This window comes from Somniosus microcephalus, chromosome 6, assembly GCF_052327205.1.
Source record: "Somniosus microcephalus isolate GS21.2 chromosome 6, FLI_Smic_1.0, whole genome shotgun sequence".
Taxonomy (NCBI): domain Eukaryota; kingdom Metazoa; phylum Chordata; class Chondrichthyes; order Squaliformes; family Somniosidae; genus Somniosus; species Somniosus microcephalus.
In genome coordinates, this window is record NC_140992.1 from 260,881,901 (window position 1) to 260,905,902 (window position 24,002).

Consider the following 24,002-nt stretch of genomic DNA (forward strand, 5'->3'; position numbering starts at 1 on the left):
CTGCGGTGTTATTCTGTCTTGAGCTTTAATGGCATGAAACCTCAGCAACTACAGGTACCCATTTAAATTAAGCAGACACACAAGTGCACACGCACACACACACAGTGCACATACTGACACACACGAAAGGCCCACACTCACTCCACCACACGCGCACGCAGACACACCGCCACATAAGCCAGAACTGACAGGAGAATTTCGAAGTCTGCGTTAATAATTAATGGCTCTCTCAAAACTGGCAGCAGGGAGATGCGCAAGACCAGGTGGAGGAGCCTCGTCGTTTGCGGCTCTTCGCGCCTCCCCCCCACCCCCTCCTCCTCATGAGGAAAGGCTGGGCCCTTGTTCAGCTTCTCCCTACAGTGCGGAGAGCAAAAAAGGTGCCTCAACAGCAGCAGCGTCAGGAGTGCTGAAGCTACTGGGCATGTGAAAGTGTGCGCAGTCGCCTTTGACAACCATTGGATGTCTCTAATAAATCAGGCCAGCCTGGATATATGCGATCCTCAGCTCTGTGTATCTTCTACCCCTGACCCGCTCGTTTTGTAATAAAGCACACTGAACCCTGTTAAATCCAAGTTCGACAAGAGGCAACTTCTCCCCCAACCCCATCCCCACCCCCACCACTGGACTCCACTGTGACTCCATAATGACATCTAGTGGTTGTAAATCAGTATTGCACGCACTTCCGCCAGGTTTAATTCTTGCATTTATGTAGCGCCTTTCATGGCCACCGGACGCCCCGAAGCGCTTCACAGCCAATTAAGTACCTTTTTAAGTGTAGTCACTGTTGTAATGTAGGAAACGCGGCAGCCAATTTGCGCACAGCAAGCTCCCACAAACAGCAACGTGATAACGACCAGATAATCTGTTTTCGCGATGTTGATTGAGGGATAAATATTGGCCAGGACACTGGGGAGAACTCCCCTGGCTCTTCTTCGGAATGGTGCCATAGGATCTTTTACCTCCACCTGAGAGAGTAGACGGGGGCCTCGGTTTAATATCTCATCTGAAAGACGGCACCTCCGACAGTGCAGCACTCCCTCAGCACTGCACTGGGAGTGTCGGCCTAGATTTCCGTGCTCAAGTCTCTGGAGTGGGAATCAAACCCACAACCTTCTGACTCAGAGGCGAGCGTGCTGCCCACTGAGCCACAGCTGACACTAAGTTGAATATTCGTCGCCGGGCCCAATCTCTCCTTAGAGTACACCGCCTACCTGTTCTGGCAGTTGCGGCCGTGTTATGTCATGCAGGGAGAGCACAGAGAAGGAAGGAGAAGGTAGTTGCGGTCAAACTATTTTCTCTAGTGGGGGGAATGAAGAATGAGGGAATATAATCTTAAAATTAGAGCTGGGTCTTTCAGGAGCAAAATCAGGAGGCACTTTTTCACACAAAGGGTAGCGGAAATCTCTCCCATAAGAGGCTGTGGATGCTGGGACAATTGGAGCTTTCAAGAATGAGATCGGTAGATTTTTGTAAGGCTAAGGCAAAGGTATCATGATACCTGGGATGGCAGGAATGACGTATGAGGAGAGGTTGTGTTGATTGGACTTATACTCGCTGGAGTTTAGAAGATTGAGAGGGGATCTCATTGAAACTTATAAAATTCTGTCAGGCCTGGACAGACTAGATGCAGGAAGGATGTTCCCGATGGCGGGGGAGTTCAGAACCAGGGGTCACAGTCTAAGGATAAGGGGTAAGCCATTTAGGACTGAGATGAGGAGGAATTTCTTCACCCAGAGAGTGGTGAACCTGTGGAATTCTCTGCCACAGAGGGCGGTGGAGGCCAATTCATTAACTATATTCAAGAAGGAGTTGGATATATTTCTTAAGGCTAAAGGGATCGAGGGATATGGGGAGAAGGCAGCGACAGGGTACTGAATTTGGATGATCAGCCATGATCTCATTGAATGGTGGAGCAGGCTCGAGGAGCCGAATGGCCTACTCCTGCTCCTATCTTCTATGTTTCTATCAAGGGGTATGGAGCTATGGTGGGTAGATGGAGTCGAGGTACAGATCAGCCATGATCTAATTGAATGGCGGAGCAGGCTTGAGGGGCTGAATGGCCTCCTCCTGCTCCCATGTTCCTCAACAACATTAACACAGAAAAAAAGAAAGACTCAGGGCCTTTTTTTTGGTTACTATCAGACTCTTCGCTCTGCCCTAAAGGTGCTACCAGTGAGGGTGGAGGTAATGGGTCAAGTGGACCATTTTGTGGCTGTGCGAAAATAGCCTCAAAGTACTATTATTTATCCTTTTTCTTAGGTTCCATACCGATGTTCCACCCGCCCCCCACTTCTGAAGACACTGGCTGCTTGTTGGGATATGGTTGTACAGACACCTCGCCAATTATCACCCTTGACTGGAATTCCCTCCCTAAACCTCTCCGCCTCTCTACCTCTCTTTCCTCCTTAAAACCTACCTTTTTGACCAAGCTTTTGGACATCTGCCCTAATTTCTCCTCATGTGGCTCGATGTCAAATTTTGTTTTAGAACGCTCCTGTGAAGCGTCTTGCGACGTTTTAATGCGTTAAAGGCGCCACATAAACGCAAGTTGTTGTTGTTCTTGTTCTCCTTCCCATCTCCTCTCCTTAAAGTGTCAACTCCCTATTGGGATATGGCCCCATGGGGGCGGGACAGCCTCTGGTACCCTTGCCAAGCGGCCATTCCTCATCGGAGAGCCTTGGACAGGGAGTACTGGCTCTCTGGTCTTCACCAGATGTACGTACACATATATACACGCTCTGACATGAATCAGTCATTCATGAAAGAAAGTCTTATGAAATAATACTGAGCGGCCTGCGGGTGGCGCTGTCCAGGGAGAGTATAAATACTCGGGCACGGGCCCAGCTTGCGCAGGACATTCTTAACAGGATCTAGTGAAGGACACAACTAGACCGCCATGTTGTAAAACAGTTGATTAAAGCTTTGTTTAACGCTTAGACCAAGTGCCTGGTAGTTTTCTTACATCACACTCATTGGAAAATGATTAGGAGCAGGGCAGGCAATTCCGTTCCTCCCAGTCCCAGGGGAGCCCAGGCCCTCACACTGCATCCCAATGAGATTAACTAAACTCAGCACAGACCATGATCAAACCCGGGATCTTCCCACTCTGCATGACTCAGTTGCTCAGTTATCGGATTCGAGGGTTGTGCAGAGAGTCAAAGTCCAACGGGCTGGGCCACGGATGGAAAGCAGAATTTTGGCCGCGGTTTTTCTTCCCTTTTGCCCCTGTGACGCGCTTGGCACTACTCGATTGCAAGTTCCTGTGGCACGATTCAGGCATTTCCCTGTGAGAGGGTTTCGAACCGAGAAGAAAACAGGACGACCCGGTGGTCAGCCTCAGACCAGAAGTGGCAGACGTGTGGGAGTGGGCTGTCCAGCTGCTCGGCCTGACACAGGGAAAGGGGACAAAACCACCCACAGCTACATGAGTAAGCCTACGCCCGATCTGTAAGTAGCAGAAAAGTAATGGGTAACCACCAAATGAACCAGCTCATCGAGCCGACTTTGATTCTGGTTTCATTTCCTCTTGTGGCTGTTACAAATTTGGCAAGTATCTGCCACACATCATATCCTGGCCACTCAAACTCTGACAATCAGTTCACAGCATTTCTCCAGAAAACTGCTGGAACATCATCACTATCACAGAATCGTAAGAACGTAAGAATATAATAATGTAAGAATTAGGAGCAGGAGTAGGCCATACGGCCCCTCGAGCCTGCTTTGCCATTCAATAAGATCCTGGCTGATCTTCAACCTCAACTCCACTTTCCCGCCCAATCCCCATATCCCTAGAGTCCAGAAATCTATCGATCTCAGCCTTGAATATACTCAACGATTCAGCATCCACAGTCCTTTGTGGTAGAGAATTCCATAGATTCACCACCCTCTGAGTGAAGAAATTCCTCCTCATCTCAGTCTTAAATGGCCGACCCCTTATCCTGAGACGATGCCCCCTAGTTCTAGACACTCCAGCCAGGGGAAACAATCTCTCTGCATCTACCCTGTCAATCCCCCTCAGAATCTTATATGTTTCAATGAGATCACCTCTCATTCTTCTAAACTCCAGAGAGTATCGGCCCAATCTACTCACTTTCTCCTCATAGGGCAGCCCTTTCATCCCTGGAATCAATCTAGTGAACCTTGTTTGCACCACCTCCAAGGCAAGTATATCCTTCCTCAGATAAAGAAACCAAAACTGTGCCCAGTACTCCGGGTGTGGTCTCACCAGAGCCCTGTACAGTTGTAGCAGGACTTCCTTACTCTGGTACTCCAACTCCAAGAGTACTGTGCACTTGTATTACCCTTGCAATAAAGGGCAACATGCCATTTGCCTTCCTAATTGCTTGCTGTGCCTTACAAAACAGAAAGAGGCCGTTCGGCCCGTCTCCCCTGCGCTGGGCTCTTTGAAAGAGCTCTCCAATTAATCCCACTCCCCCGTTCTTTCCTGCAGCCCTGCAAATTTTTCCTTCTCAAGTATGTATCCAATTCCCTTTTGAAAGTTACCACTGAATCTGCTTCCACCGCCCTTTCAGGCAGCGCATTCCAGATCATAACAACTTAAAAAAAAAATTCTCCTCCTCTTCCCTCCTGGTTCTTTTGCCAATGGCCTTAAATCTTTGTCCTCTGGTTATCAGCTTCTGGTCAGTGGTACTTTTGAGCGAACATGCTTACACATCAAAGAGTACGTGTTTGGAAACCGAGTAGCGACACAAAGCAACAATCACAAATTCCCTTCTCTCAACCCTTCCCCCAACATGTGCACATATACGTTAACACACACATATGAGGCTGAAGTCAACACATTCATTTTTGGTCAGTAAAATCCCATCTCATCTTGCGCGGATGTTGCAATATGGTTTGAAGAACAATCGAGCTTTGTTTACCTGATCACTAACATCAGGAAAGATGGAGCAGCCTGGGGCTCTTTTCTCTATGACTGAGAAGGCTGAGGGGGGACCCAATAGAGGTCTTTAAAATTATGAAGGTGGTTCGATAGGGCAGACGTAGAGAAGGTGTTTCCACTTGTGGGAGAGTCCAACACTAGGGGTCATAAATATAAAATGGTCACTAATAAATCCAATAAGGAATTCGGAAGAAACTTCTCCACCCAGAGAGTGGTTAGAATGTGGAACTCGCTACCACAAGGGGTAGTTGTGGCGAACAGCGTAGATGCATTTAAGGGGAAGCTCAATAGCACATGCGGGTGAAAGGAATAGAAGGATGACAGGTAAGGTCATCTGATGCAAGGTCATCGACCTGAAACGTTAATTTTGTGGTTAGAATGTGGAACTCGCTACCACATGGAGGAGTTGAGGCGAAGCGCGTAGGTGCCTATAAGGGAAAGCTAGATAAACATATGAGGGAGAAAGGCATAGAAGGATCTGCAGGTAGGGTGAGATGAAGTAGGGGTGGGAGGAGGCTCGTGTGGAGCATAAACACCGGTGTGGACCAGTTGGGGGCGAATGGCCCGTTCCTGTGCTGTAAATTCTATGTGTTGCTCAGCTTCCACCTCAGTATCTGGTGGGTCACTCAGTGTCCTAACAAACTGACCCTGTGGAAAAATTGCCCCCTTCCTTCTTTTGAGGGTGATCTCGAATTTATGCTGATGGAAATAGGTTTTTTAACCCCCCCCCCCCCCCCCCAATTTACTTGATCTCAACCTTTGGATAACAAAGTATCAGCCAGTCACTGCGGCCACTGCTAACTTGCAAAGGGGAATGGCTTTATTTTCATTGATATCTTGACCTCTGGATCTCCGTCTATGGCAAACAGCTCTCGTGTTGGTATTAAGGCATGTGCTCCAATATCTTTAGTTTCTACCCCCGCCTCACCCCTGTTTCTTGTGTGCAGTCAACCACAATAGGGGCCTGTCAGGAGCGCAGATGCTGTGACACAGAAGAAATGAGAGGCAGGCTCCGAGATAAAACATGCAAATGTATTTTATTCTTACAGTGTCAAAACTGCATGTTAGGTCGCAGGGAAGGTTGTGTTTACCAAGCGGAGACTGTTTGAACAGCTGCTCGTTTCACATTTCAGGTGGTGCTGGCAGCCAGTCAGGCAGCCTGGTGCTATCTAAACACGCGCAAGAGATAGACTGGAGGTTGCCACAGCAACCGACGGGTGTCGAGGGCAGCTGGCAGGAATTTAATCAGGATAAACAAGACGTGCCCTGCACCGGCTCGGCGGGGGTCAAAGGTCAGCCATTCAGCCAGGTCACATCCTTTCGAAGAAACGGACATTTCTTTTCTTTTTTTAAAAAAAGCGCTCAACAAAGGGGATGATGATCGAGAACAACGAGGGATTGTGGTGTCTCGCTGACTGGCAAGCGATGGAGACGTAACTCCCTGACACTACTGCTGCATGCCAGCAGTTAGTGATTTCATTTGCCGGGTATCCCCGCGGTTTCCGGTTAATTAACGCCGTGCCGACAAACCTCTCTGCCATTTCATTTCGTCTTTACACGCTTTTTGCTGGCAGGCGGAAGTCTCAACGCTGCTTCTGCAACGCACCGGCCTGCTCTGACCCAGCCCCATTTACAGCGAGGGGCGCACTCCAGACCAAGGGGCAGTCGAGCGTTGTTCAAAAGTCGCCGCACTTGAGTTCCGGGGTCATGGAGACCGTCGCCCGACTGCACAAGCTGCGGCTGGTGCTAGGATTTATTTCTCCCCCCCCCCCCCCGCCCCAATCCTGAGGCTGGGCCCAGATAGCAGGCTGCCAACCACACGCCAGAGGTGGCCATTTACCTTAGCGCTGCAACACAGAAAGCAGCACGGTATCCTATTCATAGTATACAGCTGCCTCAAGAGGGAGGCCCCACCTTCAGAAACAGAGCCGTAACGAAGAAAGTTGCACTTACATAGCGCCTTTCACAACCTCACGTTGGCCCAAAGTGCTTCACAGCCAATGAAGTACTTTTGAAGTTTAGCCACTGTTGTAATGTAGGGGAGCCCAGGACCAAATTGACGCACAGCAAGCTCCCACAAACAGCGATAAGATAATCTGTTTTAGTGATCTTGTTTGAGGGATAAATGTTGGCCGGGACACCGGGGCCATCACCTCTGCTCTTCTTCGAAGTAGTGGCCGTGGGATCTTATACATCCGCCCGAGAGGGGCAGACGGGGCCTCGGTTTATCGTTTCATCTGAAAGACGGCACCTCCGACAGTGCAACACTTCCTCAGTACTGCACTGAATTGTCAGCCTAGATCTTGTGCTCAAGTCTCTGGAGCTGGGAGTCGAACACTAACCGTTTAAGCTGAGAGGCGAGAGTGTTACCACCGAGCCAAGTCTGACATTACTGAGAACACAGCGCCACAGTCGTACCAGATTTGTCCCCTTGATTCTGCAGAGTGGATTCAGCGCCGACTGCACACAGGCAATGTCCAGAATAAAATGGCGCAGCCAACTCGACATGGGGTTGGTTGCCCTGGAGTTTCTAATAATGAAAGATTCATCTCCAGGACCCTGCTGGAACGTTAAAGAATTCTGTTTATAAAAGCATTTTCTTCTGAACAACATTGTTTATTAGTTATAAAAACATCGCACATGGGGGAAAAAAAGGCTGTTTGACAAGAAAGAATCATCCAATCGGGAGACGAAGAGCCTATTTGCTTTCCAATTGGCAGGGCAGACAGTGCAAAGTGATGATGGACATGTCGGGAGGCCAATGGGGGGAGCGTGGGGGCGGGGCAGTTTCAGGAAAGCAGGTCATGTGATCAAACCTCCAGGAATATATCCAGCCAGAGTTGGCAACCCTGAGGAGACGTGGTTCTGTAATTCAAATGGGGTGTAAGCGTAATGGGGAAAAGGTGCAAGCTCTCGCTCAAGTGGTCAGGGACAGCAGCAGTTGTTACCCCTGTGCGAGCTGTAAGACCATCCCCAGGCCAAACGCATCAGTTTTAGCTCCCTGGCAAGAATTCAGATGTCAAATTCCGCCCAGTCTGATGCTCTGAAGCTGATCATTAGGCACAACAAGACAGGTTGCAATGCACCACCTCACCAAAGTCACAGCTACCCTAAGGGTGCTAGGCCGAGTCATTAAGCCCAAGGAAACATTAGCATCTAAAAAAAGCCCCGAGCTTCAAGTTAGTTAATCCTTTAATCCTTTTATAATGGCACCACAGATATTTTCAGATATCTACATTATTAGAAATTCAAAGAGGGGTTTCTTCGGCTGAGGAGTCAAAGGGTTAAAGGTAGAGAGAGGGGGAGAGAGAGAGTTGGGTGTTGAAGCAGCAGATTACGAAGTGTAAACACAAGTGCTGTAAGTAGCAGGGCTCAGAGACAACCTTGTCGGCAGAAAGGTGTCGGAGATAGCTTTCCACATGAATCTACAGATGGAATCTCTATCCTATCGGGGTTTCACAGTACTACAGAATAATGTTTATTACTGTCGGTGGGTTCAAGGGCCAGCCAGTCGATATATGGGATGGATGGTAAAGAAGAAAGACTTGTATTTATATAGCGCCTTTCACGACCTCAGGATGTCCCAAAGCACTTTAAAACCAATGGTAGTACTTTTGAAGTGTAGTCACTGTGTTAATGTAGGAAACGCAGCAGCCAATTTGTGCACAGCAAGCTCCCACAAACAGCAATGCGATAATGATGATTTGTTTTCCAGTGATGTTGGCTGAGGGCTAACTATTGGCCAGGACACCGGGGATGCTGTGGGGAGAGGGAAGAATCCAGTACTGTTCCAAATATTTTCCACTCCCTTCCTAAATCCATTGACCCACTGACCCTTAGCTTGGATCGGATTCTACGGGCGTTCAAAGTGGCCATTACTCATGCCTGCAAGCTATTCAACCACAGGGGCCATTACGGCCAATCTCAATCCTGTCCTCGCCCAATGTCCACCAACACACACTTCCAGATGGGACTGCTGCACGGTGGTCAGGAGTGAAGGCCTGGGTGGATTTTCCTTACCTAAAGCAGGAGCACCGAGGCTAACTGCAGCCACTACCCTGGCAGGGATCATCAGCTCACATCCGCATAGAACCGAGGATTGAACCTGGGGGTCTTCCTGGTCCGCGTGGCTCAGCCACTCTCCAGATAAACCTGCTCAAGCATCTGAGGAGGGCCAAGTTCCCGAGCTTCAGGAGGTCACAGAGGCATAGGCGATATGCGGCAGCACTTATTTCGCCACCATCTTTGATCTGCCGAGCTGAGACTGGGTGGGACCACCTCAGGCACCTCTCTGCCCTCTGCCAATGCCCTTATAGCCAGGTGCTGGGAGGCAGGTGGCCCTGGGCTTTGCCTGTACCATACCTGCTGCCTCCACTCAGCATTCAACATGGGAATAAGAAATACCTGAAAAACCTGCAAATTATGTCACTCCATATCACATCACAGAGCGTTTCACTCAACAACAACAACTTGTATTTATATAGCGCCTTTAACATAGTAAAACGTTCCAAGGCGCTTCACAGGAATATTTTAAGACAAAAAATTTGACACCAAACCACATAAGGACAAATTAGGGCAGGTGACAAAAAGCTTGGTCAAAGTGGTAGGTTTTAAGGAGCGTCTTAAAGGAGGAAAGAGAGGTTGAGAGGCGGAGAGGTTTAGGCAGGGAATTACAGAGCTTAGGGTCTAGACAACAGAAGGCACGGCCACCAATGGTTGAGCGGTTATAATCAGGGATGCTCAAGAGGGCAGAATTAGAGGAGCACAGATATCCCGGGGGGGGGGGGGGTGGGGGTTGTGGGGCTGGAAGAGATTACAGAGATAGGGAGGGGCGAGGCCATGGAGGGATTTGAAAACAAGGATGAGAATTCTGAAATCGAGGCGCTGCTTAACCGGGAACCAATGTAGGTCAGCGAGCACAGGGGTGATGGGCGAACGGGACTTGGTGCGAGTTAGGACACGGGCAGCAGAGTTTTGGATGACCTTAAGCTTACGTAGGGTAGAATGTGGGAGGCCAGCCAGGAGCGCGTTGGAATAGTCAAGTCTAGAGGTCAGCTCAAGGAATTACTTTTTTGGAGTGACTTATAGATACAAATGTGGCAGCCATTCTGCACCAGCAAAACCCCACAAATAGTAATTCGATGAAGGACTGATTAATCTGTTTTTTCTTTTAAACGGTGTTGATTGAAAATTCTGCTGCCAATATCCTAACTCGCACCGTCCCGTTCACCCATCATCCCTGTGCTCACTGACCTATATTGGCTCCTTCAACAACAACAACAACTTGCATTTATATAGCACCTTTAACATAGTAAAACGTCCCAAGGCGTTTCACAGGAGCATTATCAGACAAAATTTGACACCGAGCCACATAAAGAGGTACAGGAAACTCTCGTTTAAACGACACCTAAATATCCGGAATTCTCTATTATCCGGCAAAATTCTCACTCCGAAAACAACACCTCAATAACCGGCAATGTTGCCGAGTCCGAGTCCGAGTCTCCCGCGGTGGCCGAGTTAGTCAGTGGGGGTAGTTCTCCAAACTGCCACTGCTCGGCTTCTTGGCGCTGTCGGAAGTCGGAACACCTCAATAACAGGAGTCTGACTTTCCTGCGCTGCCGGTAGTCTCTTCCGATCCGCCATTTTACAGGGGTACTGTGCGTCTCCCACGCTGCTGGTAGTCATTGCATTGCATTACCCTCAACTGGCGGTACTGTACTTAATCAAGCATCTTCCACCATCCATTTAACACAACATTCTGCAGGTGAGCACCCAATTACTGTATACTGCAGATATATTGATTTTTTAAATTTTTCTTTGTTAAAAATAGCCTCGGTAGATAACCCTCTCCGTCATCCGGAATTTTTGATCAACCGGCAACACGCCGGTCCCGTCGGTGCCGGATACCAAAGAGTTTCCTGTATTAGGACAGATGACCAAAAGCTTGGTCAACGAGGTAGGTTTTAGGGAGCGTTTTAAAGGAGGAGAGAAAGATAGAGAGGCGGAGAGGTTTAGGGAGGGAATTCCAGAGCTTCAGGCCGAGGCAGCTGAAGACACGGCCACCAATGGTGGGGCGATGAAAATGGGAGATGAGTAAGAGGCCTGAATTGGAGGAGCAGATATCTGGGGGGGGGCGGAGGGGGGAGGGGTTGTAGGGCTGGAGGAGGTTACAGAGTTAGGGAGGGGGCGAGCCCTTGGAGGCATTTGAAGACAAGGATGAGAATTTTAAACATCCAGACAGTGTCAGACTGGGAGCCAATGTGGGTCTGAACCACATTAATATCTCAGAGCCGCTGTTCCTGCTTCGCGGCTGCAGACAGGCGACTCGACAGGATGTACCATTCACAGCCGCCCACAGAGGACTACAGGAAGATAACTTCCTGACGCATGCCCGACTGAGCGGATGATCATAAGATGAGACGCCTGCTCTTTCCAGCTGACAAGCCTCTCGGAGCATCACCACATGGAAGGTGTTAATGAGATCAGACAAGGCGATCTCCTCGGAGAGAAAGGCCTCACTCCAAGGGGCACCGTTTCATTCAATCTCCGCTACCCTCTTCCCACTCAAACAGCGCTGCGGTACAGAACGACAAACAATGGGAGCTGGGGAAAAAAAAATAGTGCATCCCATTTTAGTTCTCTGCCGGAAAAAAAAAGCCAAGTCGAGGGGGAAGAAAGGAAGGGAACAGTGTCAGAATCACAAGAAAGGAAACCTAATTATCACACACAGGACTCCAATAGATTGCTTCACAGCCACACACAGCGGGGAGGGAGACAAAAGGATTCGCTCGTTTTTTTCTCTCAAACTGAGTTAATTAACTAGACCGTGTTTGTTTTGAACAATGACTGGGTTGCCTCGGATAGACTGCTGGAACATTGTGATTCACAGGGCCCTGCGGTAATGAGCCTAGCTGTGAAAAGGTAAGGCTGTAGCAGCAGGTTAGTGGCGATCAGCAACAACCACGCACTGCTGAGTGGGGAGACAGAACAGGTGCTTGGAATTTCTTTTGTGCGTGGGAGCTTGGAGCACAGAGCAGATGAGAACGTGTTTGCTCAGCCTGGGCAAGGAGCCGGCGACGGAAGCTGGAGTTTAATCCTTTTTACTGGCGACGGAGCCGTGGCTCAGTGGGCAGCACCCTCGCCCTCTTGAGTCAGAAAGTTAGGGGTTCAAGCCCCACTCCGGAGATCAAAAATCTAGGCCGACGCTCCCCAGTGCACTACCGAGGGAGTGCTGCACTATCAGAGGGAGCGTCTTTCAGAGGAAACATTAAACCGAGGCCCCGTCTGCCCTCTCAGATAAATGTAAAAGATCCCGCGGCTCTATTTCGACGAACAGCGGGGGAGTTATCCCCGGTGTCCTGGCCAATATTAATCCCTCAACCAACATCATCTAAAACAGATTATCTGGTCATTATCACATTGCTGTTTGTGGGAGCTTGCTGTGTAAACTGGCTGTCGCGTTTCCTACATTACAACAGTGACTTCATTGGCTGTAAAGCGCTTTGGGACGCCCTGAGGTGGTGAAAGGTGCAATATAAATGCAAGTTCCTCCTTCCATTCTTTCTCCTCAGCACTGAATAAAGCCAAGTGTGGCTGCTGATGGGAATGTTTGTCCCACGATTTCCTGCCCTCGACTCCCCTTTCCTCTCCTCAAGACGCAAAGGACTGCTTCAGTCCAACAAAGGGACTGAAAAAATATAATCACAGAGCGCGTGTGCCTGCAATTCGCTCCCTGTGAGAGCCGCGTCCCGCTGGGAATCGCCTCCGCCCGCTCTTCCTGGTGTGTACGGGCTTTCCCTTCCCCAGCCCAGTGGCACTGAGCTCAATACTGTAATGTATATACCTTTAAGGGGGGAACTATCTTTTACAGCTCATGTATACTGCAGTACCAGCAGTGACCACACCTGTATATAGCACTGAGTAGTAATCTGTACAGATCATTTCCCGTGTGAGCCACGTTGAGTAAACACCTGTTGTACCGTTCTCCTGCAGTCTGTGTCTTATTATATACACGGACACAACATTGGCGACAAGGCAAGTTCGAACCTACCTGCAACTCTGCATCACCTCCCGGGGATTCGTTCCTGGAGATCAGTGGATTGGAGGTCAAGGCCAGAGACTTGGGCGTCGACCACGGGCAACCGCCCAGTCATCCAGCAGAAACTCGAGAATTGCGGGGGGAGGCTGTCGAGAGCCAGGCTTGGCTTTCCAGTCGAGGTGGTCCGGCGAAACGGGCTGGCAACAGGTAGTGCGCAGACCCTTCCCGGTCAGTGGCGGGCTAGAGCCCGACCGAGCGGCACAGCAAAGGGCCGAGCAGCGTCGACGGGGGAGAGAGAGAGAGGGCTGAGCGCACAGGGGGCAGCCGGTGTTCAGGGGCTGAGCAGCGTCGAAGAGAGGGAGAGAGAGAAGCGCAGAAACTCGCGTGGCGCCGCCATTGCCATGAGGACCGCCAAGAGCGGCGTTGGCAGCAGCACAGGAGAAGCGCGCGAAACCTACAGGGCGCCGCCATTGCCACGAGAACCGCTGGGAGCGGCGTTGGCAGCAGCGGGGCAGGAAGGAAAGCGCGGGAGACACCATTTTAAGCCATTGGGAGACGCCATTTTAAACCACACCCAAAATGCCGAAGAGTGGCAGTATCACCGCATTTGACAATGAAGTCGAAGATTGGACTACATATGTCGAACGAATAGAGGTATACTGCAAGGCAAATGAGGTGTCAGATGACAAGAAAGCGTCGGTATTGTTAAAGTTAATGGGTGCAAAGACGTATGGTTTATTACGAAATCTAGTAACCCCAACGAAGCCAATGGAAAAGAGTTTTGAAGACATAGTAATGATACTACAGGAACATTTAAACCCCACACCGCTGCTGATAGCAGAAAGATTCAAGTTTCACAAACGGAACCAGCATAAGGATGAAAGCAATGCTGATTATTTAACAGAACTGCGCAAACTATCGAAACACTGCCAGTTTGGAGCGGGACTGGCAGATACCTTAAGGGACAAGTTTGTGTGTGGGCTTCAAAGTGAAGGAACCCAGAAACGGCTTTTATCTGAAAAGGACCTTACGCTGGAAAAGGCATTCAGCATTGCGGTATCATATGAAGCAGCAGCACGGGGCGCTGCAGAGATACAACAGAGACCGCAAGAATATGGCACAAACGAAATGTCATATGGAACAGAGAAGTGCTATCGCTGCGGCAGAAAAACACACGACCAGAATGATTGCTGGTTCAAAGACAAAGTGTGCAGACAGTGTGGAAAAGTAGGACACATAGCACGAGTCTGCAGGTCGGGAAAGAAAACCAGCAATAAGAAACCTACCAAAGGAAAGTACAAGAAGGTACATAAGATGACGGAGAATAGTTCAGACGAACAAAAGAGTGATAACGACTCCGAAAGCAGGGAACTGAGTTGTCTGAAACTACATAATGTGATCACAACGGAGGATCACCGAACCATTTGGGTCACTCTCAAGATAGCAGGTGTCCAGGTAAAGATGGAATTGGACACAGGATCAGCCTTAACAGTCATAAACCGACGGGACTACGAGCGGCTATTCTCACACATACCCTTGAGAGACACAAAAATTATTTTGAAGACGTACACGGGGCAAAAAGTCTACCCCAAAGGAAAAATAAGGGTGACCGTTATATATAACAGTAAGGAAACACCAAAACTAGACCTGTATGTATTGCAAGATGGAGGACCACCATTACTGGGACGTGAATGGATCCGGAAAATACAACTGGATTGGCATTCCATACAGGCACTGACTGTGGCTGACAAAGAGGATGACGACGTCACACCTGGGCGACTGTCAAAGATCCTAACTGATGTGAAAGAAGTGTTCCAGCAAGGACTCGGAACACTAAAAGGCATGACAGCGACGATTAAAATTGAAGAAAAGGCAAGCCCAAAATTTTTTAAGGCCAGACCGGTACCTTATGCGATCCGCCCAGCCGTCGAAGCAGAGCTGGAGAGTCTGGAACGTTCAGGTGTACTGTCCAAGGTAGACTGAAGCGAGTGGGCTACACCCATCGTCCCTGTGATGAAAAAGTCGTTGAGCAGCACGCCTGGGGAACCAAGGAAGGTTCGCATCTGTGGGGACTTTAAGGTAACAGTGAAGCCGGTCCTTCACACCGTACAATATCCACTTCCGCGGATTGAAGATATTTTCGCCTCGCTATCTGGAGGGAAACGCTTCACTAAGATTGATCTGGCCCAGGCGTATCTGCAAATGGAGGTAGAAGAAGCATCAAAAAAATACCTCACAATCAACACCCATAAATGTCTCTACCAATACAACCGGCTGGTATTCGGGGTAGCATCAGCTCCGGCTATTTGGCAGAGGGCAATGGAACAAGTCCTGCAAGGGATCCCAGGGACCCAGTGTTATTTGGACGACATCCTGGTCACGGGCGAAAATGACAGTGATCACCTTGCCAACCTGGAGCAGGTGCTCACTAGATTGCAGGAATATGGGCTCCGAGCTAACTGCCCCAAATGCAAGTTTTTTAGAAAACAGATCTCGTATTGTGGCCACGTTATCGATAAAGAGGGGTTACATAAGTCCCCAGAGAAGATTGAAGCAGTAGTCAAGGCTCCAGCACCGGAAAATGTGTCACAACTGAGGTCGTTCCTCGGGCTGGTAAACTACTACCATAAGTTCTTGCCAAATTTGTCTACAATACTACACCCACTGAACACCCTACTGCAAACTGGGGTGCCATGGAAGTGGAGTGACGAATGTAGACGAGCTTTCCAGAAGAGCAAAACACTAATCACATCGAAAGAGGTATTGGCCCATTACAACCCAGCATTACCAATTCGGTTGGCATGTGATGCGTCACCCTACAGCATTGGAGCGGTGCTGTCGCACAAATTCTCGGACGGCTCAGAGAGGCCAATAGCCTTTGCGTCACGATCACTAACCTCAGCCGAGCGTAACTACGCCCAGATTGACAGGGAGGCCCTCAGCCTAGTGTGGGGAGTGAAAAAGTTCAATCACTATCTGCACGGGCAGAAATTCACCTTGCTGATTGATCACCAGCCTCTTGTCTCCATTTTTAATCCGAAGAAGGGCGTTCCGGTGATGACTGCGCAATGACTACAAAGATGGTCACTTTTTCTAGGGGCGCACCACTATGAGATTGAATATAAGGGCATGAAACTGCATGGAAATGCTGATGGGCTGTCACGCCTGCCACTGCCTACTGCGGAGGAAGCACCAGCAGTGGATCCTGTCGAAATATTCCATTCGACTATAATTGAATACCTACCGGTAACTAACGCTTGTATCGAAAAGGAAACCCGAAATGACCCGACACTGTCTCGGGTATATGATTTGACGGTGAAGGGATGGCCAGCACATGGCGACTCACTGTTGCCAGCATTCTCGACAAGGAGAGAACAGCTGTCAGTGTGCCGGGGGACCTTGATGTGTGGATCCCGAGTGGTAATTCCACCCAAGTTAAGGGATAGAGTGCTCAATGAGCTTCATCTGGGAGGGGTAAAAATGAAAAGCCTAGCCAGGGCTTATGTGTGGTGGCCGGGAATCGATAAACAAATCGAGGACCTGACCAAGAGCTGCTCAGGATGCCAGAAAGTCCAAAATGCACCACCACAGGCCCCTCTACATCCATGGTAGTGGCCCTCATCTCCATGGCAACGGATGCATATTGATTTTGCTGGTCCATTCATGGACTCAATGTTTTTAATAGCCGTGGATGCGCACTCGAAATGGCCTGAGGTCATCAAAATGTCCTCCACCACCACGGAGAAAACTATTGCAGTCCTACGGACCATTTTTGCCAGGAATGGCTTGCCAGAACAGATTTGCTCCGACAACGGACCACAGTTTGTGTCCGAAGAGTTCTGGAGGTTCTTGAAAAAGAATGGGGTAAGGCATTACACATCCGCCCCGTATCATCCAGCCACAAATGGATTGGCTGAGAGGTTCGTACAAACCTTTAAGAAGGCAATAAAGGCTATGTACAATGACAACATTCCGCTGCAGCACAAGGTGGACAATTTCCTGTTCGCCTACCGGAATGCGACACATGCAGTCACCAACCAGGCCCCAGCCATAATGTTCTTTAACCGAAGGTTAAGATCTCACCTGGATTTGCTCAGACCAAACGTACGAAGAGATGTTGAGAGTAAGCAATTCCAGCACATCCATGAGAAGCCAACAAGGAGCTTCAATGTAGGGCAACCAGTCTTGGCCCGCGACTACCGAACAGAAAAATGGCAGCCAGGAACGATATGCACACAGCAGGGCCCACTAATGTACACAGTGGACGTTGGGGAGAGCATCGTGAGACGCCATGCTGACCAGATCCTAGAGTCACAGGAACAAGTCAACCCCATGCCTCGCCCATACGTACCTGGTGATGAACCCGATGTACAGGTTGCATCTACCCCAGAAACAGTAGCATCGGAAGCTGATGAACCAACCGACGACAGGGGGCCAGAATCGCCTCCGCACCAAGAGCAAGACACTTGGGAAAGGTGCTATCCAGAAAGGATCAGGAAGCCTCCCCAAAAACTGAATATATAAATAGACTATTTTCGGCTAATGTTGTATGTTAAAAGTGTTAATTGTAGTTAGTTTGATATTTAATTGTTAAATGAGTGTTATGGTACTGTTAATCTAAAAGGGGAGGAATTGTAATGTATATACCTTTAAGGGGGGAACTATCTTTTACAGCTCATGTATACCGCAGTACCGGCAGTGACCACACCTGTATATAGCACTGAGTAGTAATCTGTACAGATCAGTTCCCGTTTGAGCCACGTTGAGTAAATACCCGTTGTACCGTTCTCCTGCAGTCTGTGTCTTATTATACACGGACACAACAAATACGTCCCACACTAATTACAGCTGTAGGTGCGAGCAGTGAGCTCAACACTGACTGTGGCTTTCCAGTCCTGCTCAGCTCAGTGCCGCACCGGGTGGCGCATGCCGTCATTGAGCCAACGGGGGGAGCTATTACATTTTTTTTTTAAAAGGCAGTAGATAAATAAAGTAACAACTTGAATAGCTTTTCCTCATCTCTTGCCCTCCTTTCCTGGAGGAGTTTGATTCCTTGATGGGATATGCCACAATGGGTGCTGGGCACTGCCTGTGCTTTGCCCACATGGCCCATGATGCATGTGTGGACCTGCATTTTCTTTTAAATTTAAAATGTGCTGTTTAACCATGGAGGGCATCACAGCCATGCTGGATCTTGTGTCCACAGATGCACACATGGATAGTCAATGCTGGCCATCGACCCCTCTCTAAACCAGGGGTGCCATGCCCAATAACGCACCCCAGTGGCGGCCGCACGCCACTAGCCCGGCGCAGACCTAGGATTGAGACCACCTCGATGTGTTGGATAAATAACTAAAACAGTTCAGCACCGGCTCTTTTGTCAAGACCAAAAAGGAGCCCCCAGCAGAATCCCCAGCTGTCACTGCCACCTCCCCTGCCCTCTTCGCAAAGGTGAGGGAAGCCCGTCTGACCCCATCCTTCCCCAGAAGCGTACAGCTCCACCGCCACCGCCTCCCACCCCTCCCCCATCTCCAGGATTTTTGCCTCCAACCTCTGGCTCAGTAGAACATTCCACGTATCTCACTCTTTGTATGAAGAAGGTGGCTCCTGACCCCCCCCACCCCACCCCACCCCCAGCCTGATCTTGGCCTCTTGACTAGTTCATACCACTTGGCCTTTCAGACACTTAAACTAGTGCTCTGGATCTGCCCTGCCCTGCTCAGTACCTCGTGCATGCTTCTCTCTCTCTCTCTCTCTCTCTCTCTCTGATGAGTTGGGAGATATTACATTCGTTCAGGCAAACGAAAGGAGGAACCCTCACATTCTTGATTATATTTTTGAAGAGCATCGAGAGATTCCTGTGCAGTTGGATGCCTTCCCATTACAGATCTGGTGCTGGTAGCCGGGCTAGTCTGTCACTACCTACTGATTCACTGGAAAATGGCTGTAGGCTTTGAGGCCGTGATGCCAGATGGCAATTACAACACAGGAGCTTTGCGATCCGCATTATATCACAATAGAGAGCTGAACTCTGGTGTCACCAGTGAAGACAATTGCCCTCTGAGGTATTTACTGAGCTGATTCAGTCTGGTTTAAGTACTGGTAAGTCACTTTAGGCAAAAAGGGTGACAGACAAACATATACAGGAAACTCTCGTTTAAACGGCACCTAAAATATCCGGAATTCTCTATTAACCAGCAAAATTCTCACTCCGAAAACAATACCTCAATAACCGGCAATGTTGCCGAGTCCGAGTCTCCCGCGGTGGCTGAGTTAGTCAGTGGGGGTAGTTCTCCAAACTGCCACTACTCGGCTTCTTGGCGCTGTCGGAAGTCGGAACACCTCAATACCCCTGTAACAGGAGTCTGACTCTCCCGCGCTGCCGGTAGTCTCTTCTGATCCGCCATTTTACAGGGGTACTGTGTGTCTCCCACGCTGCCGGTAGTCATTGCATTGCATTACCCTCAACTGGCAGTACTGTACTTAATCAAGCATCTTCCACCATCCATTTAACACAACATTCTGTAGGTGAGTACCCAATTACTGTATACTGCACATTTCTTGATTTTTTATTTTTCTTTGTTAAAAATAGCCTCGGTAGATAACCCTCGCCGTCATCCGGAATTTTTGATCAGCCGGCACCATGCCGGTCCCGTCGGTGCCGGATACCAAAGAGTTTCCTGTATCTTGCCCTCTGGGCTACAGACGCAGCATCGGGCGTGTACAAATGACCTTTGGTGTTTAGTTCTGTGCACTGTAACGTGCTCTTAGGCCTAGATTTTCAGTATAGACAGTTTTGGGGCGCTAACCTTAGCGCCCGCCCGAAGTTAGCGCCCGCCCCAAAGTAGCGCCCTGTTGCCGGAAATTCAGTGGCTTCGCCCTAAGAGGTTGGTGGAGCGCTAAAAGAGGCGTTCCACTACTATCTTTAGGCGCTAAGCCGGCGGTGCAGAGCGCAGCGCCCGAGCTCGGGCGCAGCGCACGGCAGACACTCTGATGCCAGTGAGCTCTTAAAGGGGAAGGGTGCATGTGTTTTTTTCAAAGGCAGAGTCTGGGGGGGGAAAAGAGAACGAAGATGAGGAGGAGGAGGAGGAGGAGGAGGAGGAGGAGGAGGAGGAGGAGGAGGACGGAAACATAAATACACCGTTCACTGGAGCCTTCCACACCACACATGCAGACTGCCTTTTATAGTGCAGGAGGAGTGCCCTTTAATTTGCGCTCCCCAGGGTGTGTTGCGTTCCATTTTACAAACGCTCTGGACGCCAGCCGCACAATGGGGCGGTCCGACTGAAGTTTGGATTCGGGGCGGCCAAAGGGCGTTGCACGAGGATGTGACGTCATTTTCTGCGCGCGCATCCAGGCGGCCGCTAAACTTTGCGCCGGCGCTAACGGGCAACTTAATTTGGGGCGGGGCGCAAACTGCGCTGCGCCCGGGCGCTACATGCATAGCGCCCGAAAATCACTTCTCTTAAGGCGCTAACTGCTGGCGCAAGCAACTGAAAATCTAGCCCTTAGAGTCTTATCGAAGGAGTCTTTTCATAGCAGCGCTGCCACTTGAGGCAGTTCAGAGGTCGGTGGCAGAGCCTTATTTACAGTTGAGGCGGTGTTCGTTGCCTGCAGAGACTCGCAGTGCCACCTCGAGAGTTGGGTTTCGCCCACACTACTGGAGGCACGGCGCTGGCAATCGCTGTCGAGGGCTCTTGCAAGCCCTCTTTGCTGTGCCCTGCCCCACCTCCCGCCACAGGCCAGCAATGGCGTTCTGTACAGGAAACTTTCGATTTACCGGCACCTAAATAACCGGAAATCTCAGTTAACCGGCAAAATTCAGGAGTAGGTTCAGGTAACTTTTATTACTTGCCTTCCTCCATGTGTTGCTGTGCAAGGGTGTGGCTGCAGCTGTTGCTAAGCTACAGAGACGCTTGCAACTTGTGCCTATTGTTCTGAAGCTGTTGGGTTTGTTGCTTTATACGGAGCTCTCAGCTCTCCGTATCTTTTACTATAGCTTTCGGTTATCCGGAATTTTTGATGAACCGGCACCACGTCGGTCCCGTCCGTGCCAGATAAAAAAAAGTTTCCTGTACTGCCTGGCTGGTACAGTACAGCCTTGTCCAGCCAGCGGGCTAAGAAATCATTCCTGACTTTAGAAAGGAAGAAAGAAAGACTTGCATTTCTATAGCGCCTCTCACGGCCTCAGGACGTCCCAAAGCGCTTTACAGCCAATAATGTACTTTTTGAAGTGTAGTCACTGTTGTAATGTGGGAAACGCGGCAGCCAATTTGCACACAGCAAGCTCCCACAAACAGCAATGAGATCATGACCAGATAATCTGTTTTAGTGATCTTGATTGAGGGATAAATATTGGCCAGGGCACCGGGGAGAACTCCCCTGCTCTTCTTCGAAATAGTGCTATGGGATCTTTTACATCCACCTGAGAGGTCTCATCCGAAAGATGGCACCTCCGACAGTGTCGCACTCCCTCGGTACTGCACTGGGAGTGTCAGGCTGAACAACTCCAAGATGTGCAGGTTTGGTGCAGTTGCTTCTGGTACTCACAAACTGCCCACAGTGTAAATGGGGCAAGTGCCAGAACACCAGGAACTGATACGGGCAGGATCATTTCCAATAATAATAAATTGGTTGTAAGTCTATGAGCAGCAATAATGCAGATGTGTTCAAAAAAAGAACAGGTTTATGATCTTGTACAATAAAAACCAGAAACATTCTTCCCCCGAGTATTGAGCTGGCTCAAGAGTTTGAAAATGTTGTTCCTTTTTTAATTTTCCAATTTTCTCTTCTACCCACGCCCCCCCCCCCCCCTTCCCCGCTCACCCCCCGGCAAGTGAATCCTTGCCTGAGTACAGTTCCACGGCCAATAGATGTCCTTCAGTACCTCACCCAATTCGCTATGCTTCACATGTGAGCCAAAACAGCGAGTGTTAGCAGTCTATTCTTCAACCACAGGGAAGGTGGAGATCACAGGGGAGCCAGATCTCTTTCAAAGAGCTGGCAGCACAGGCACGATGGGCTGAATGGCCGCCTCCTGTACTGTATGATTCTATTGAATGCTCTGCAAGCCTCATTCCTATAGAATCATACAGCACGGAAGGAGGTCATTCATAGAAACATAGAAGATAGGAGCAGGAGTAGGCCATTCGGCCCCTCGAGCCTGTTCCGCCATTTAATGAGATCATGGCTGATCATCCAAGTTCAGTACCCTCTCCCTGCTTTCTCCCCATATCCCTTGATCCCTTTAGCCTTAAGAAATATATCTAACTCCTTCTTGAATATATTTAATGAATTGGCCTCCACTGCTGCAAAATACTTCATTGTTTGTCCTGAATTTCCCCAGTTCTACAATGGCAAAAAACTACAGAGATAATCCCCTGTACTGAAGGGCCTTCTCATTAAAATTCAGGAAACAAAAAGACAAGTTTACTTTATATGTACTTTGCGAGGTATTTGTTGTTATACTTCTGTCCTAAATTTAGGTGTCCAAGTACATAGGAGATCTCATTGAAACATATAAAATTCTAACAGGACTAGACAGACTAGATGCAGGAAGGATGTTCCCGATGGCCGGGGAGTCCAGAACCAGGGGTCACAGTCTAAGGATAAGGGGTAAGCCATTTAGGACAGAAATGAGGAGGAATTTCTTCACCCAGAGAGTAGTGAACCTGTGGAATTCTCTACCACAGAAGGCAGTAGAGGCCAATTCATTAAATATATTCAAGAAGGAGTTGGATATATTTCTTAAGGCTAAAGGGATCAAGGGATATGGGGAGAAAGCAGGGACAGGGTACTGAATTTGGATGATCAGCCATGATCTCATTGAATGGCGGAGCAGGCTCGAGGGGCCGAATGGCCTACTCCTGCTCCTATCTTCTATGTATCTATGTATCTGTTGTGGTGGGGTGGGGGGGGGGGGGGGAGCTGTTGGTTCCAATAAACAAGGTTTTAAGAACAATGTTAACACAGCTTCACATTGCTGAAAGTCATAGACAACGTGGGAAGTGCATTAAAGTATTTAGAATGTAACTCGTGGATTTTCCCCCATAAGCTATGAAGGGAGGGGAATTCCAACATGGCTATACTGGGGTACAAGATGGTTCAGTTCCCTGGTGACTGATGGGGGAATTTCAGTGCAGAGAAAATTAAATCTAAGATATTAGAAAGGAGTAGAATGCTTTGGTATCCCTGATTTGTGGTTATAATTGTGCGGCTAAACCCGGCATTTAAAGGGGACTTTCCATCTCGCCACAGATGACACATTACTCTCTAATATACTCTTAGGTGGATGTAAAGATCCCATGGTGCTTTTTCAAAGAAGGGCAAGGGAGTTCTTCCCGTTGTCCTGGGCCAATATTGATCGCTCAATCAACATCACTAAAACACATTATCTGGTCATTATCACGTTGCTGTTTGTGGGAGCTTGCCGTGCGCAAATTGGCCGCCGCGTTTCCTACACTACAACAGTAACCACACTTCAAAAAGTACTTCATTGGCTGTAAAGCGCTTTGGGGCGTCTTGAGATCGTGCAAGGCGCTATATAAATGCGAGTACTTTCTTTCCTTCATGACCAGCCATTGTCGGGTTTAAGCTGGGATTTGTTTTCTTGAAAAGCAAATTGAAAATTTGGGAGCTAAGCTATCAACTGGAGCTGGAAGAGGAAATAGGGACTTTAGTGGAATTGGCTCCGATTCATTGGGGGTTTCTTTGATCTCTGGCAAGAACAGCCCGGGCTTGGCGCAAACTGGAGTGAGGTGAAGTGGAACAAGTGTACATGCAACTGAAGTGTGTTGGGTAACGATAGCCAGCCATGAAGGGAGTACCAATTCCGCAATTAATACACGGCTTCACAGCCAAGGCCCTTCAGTACAGGGGATTATCTCTGTCGTTTAGTTGCCATTGTAGAACTGGGGCAATTCAGGACAAACAAGGAAGTATTTTGCAGCAATAACAACAGAAAACGCTGGAAAAACTCAGCAGGCCAGGGCAGCATCCGTGGAGAGAGAAACAGAGTTAACGTTTCAGGTCGAAGACCTTTCGTCAGAACTGGAAAAAAAG

At 49.1% G+C, this 24,002-nt stretch overlaps 1 protein-coding gene across 2 annotated transcripts in view; it reads right to left on the reverse strand.

Annotated features, from left to right (window-relative positions):
* gse1b (Gse1 coiled-coil protein b) overlaps positions 1-24,002 on the reverse strand; it is a 692,985-nt gene that overhangs the window by 492,791 nt on the left and 176,192 nt on the right. The window lies entirely within an intron of this gene.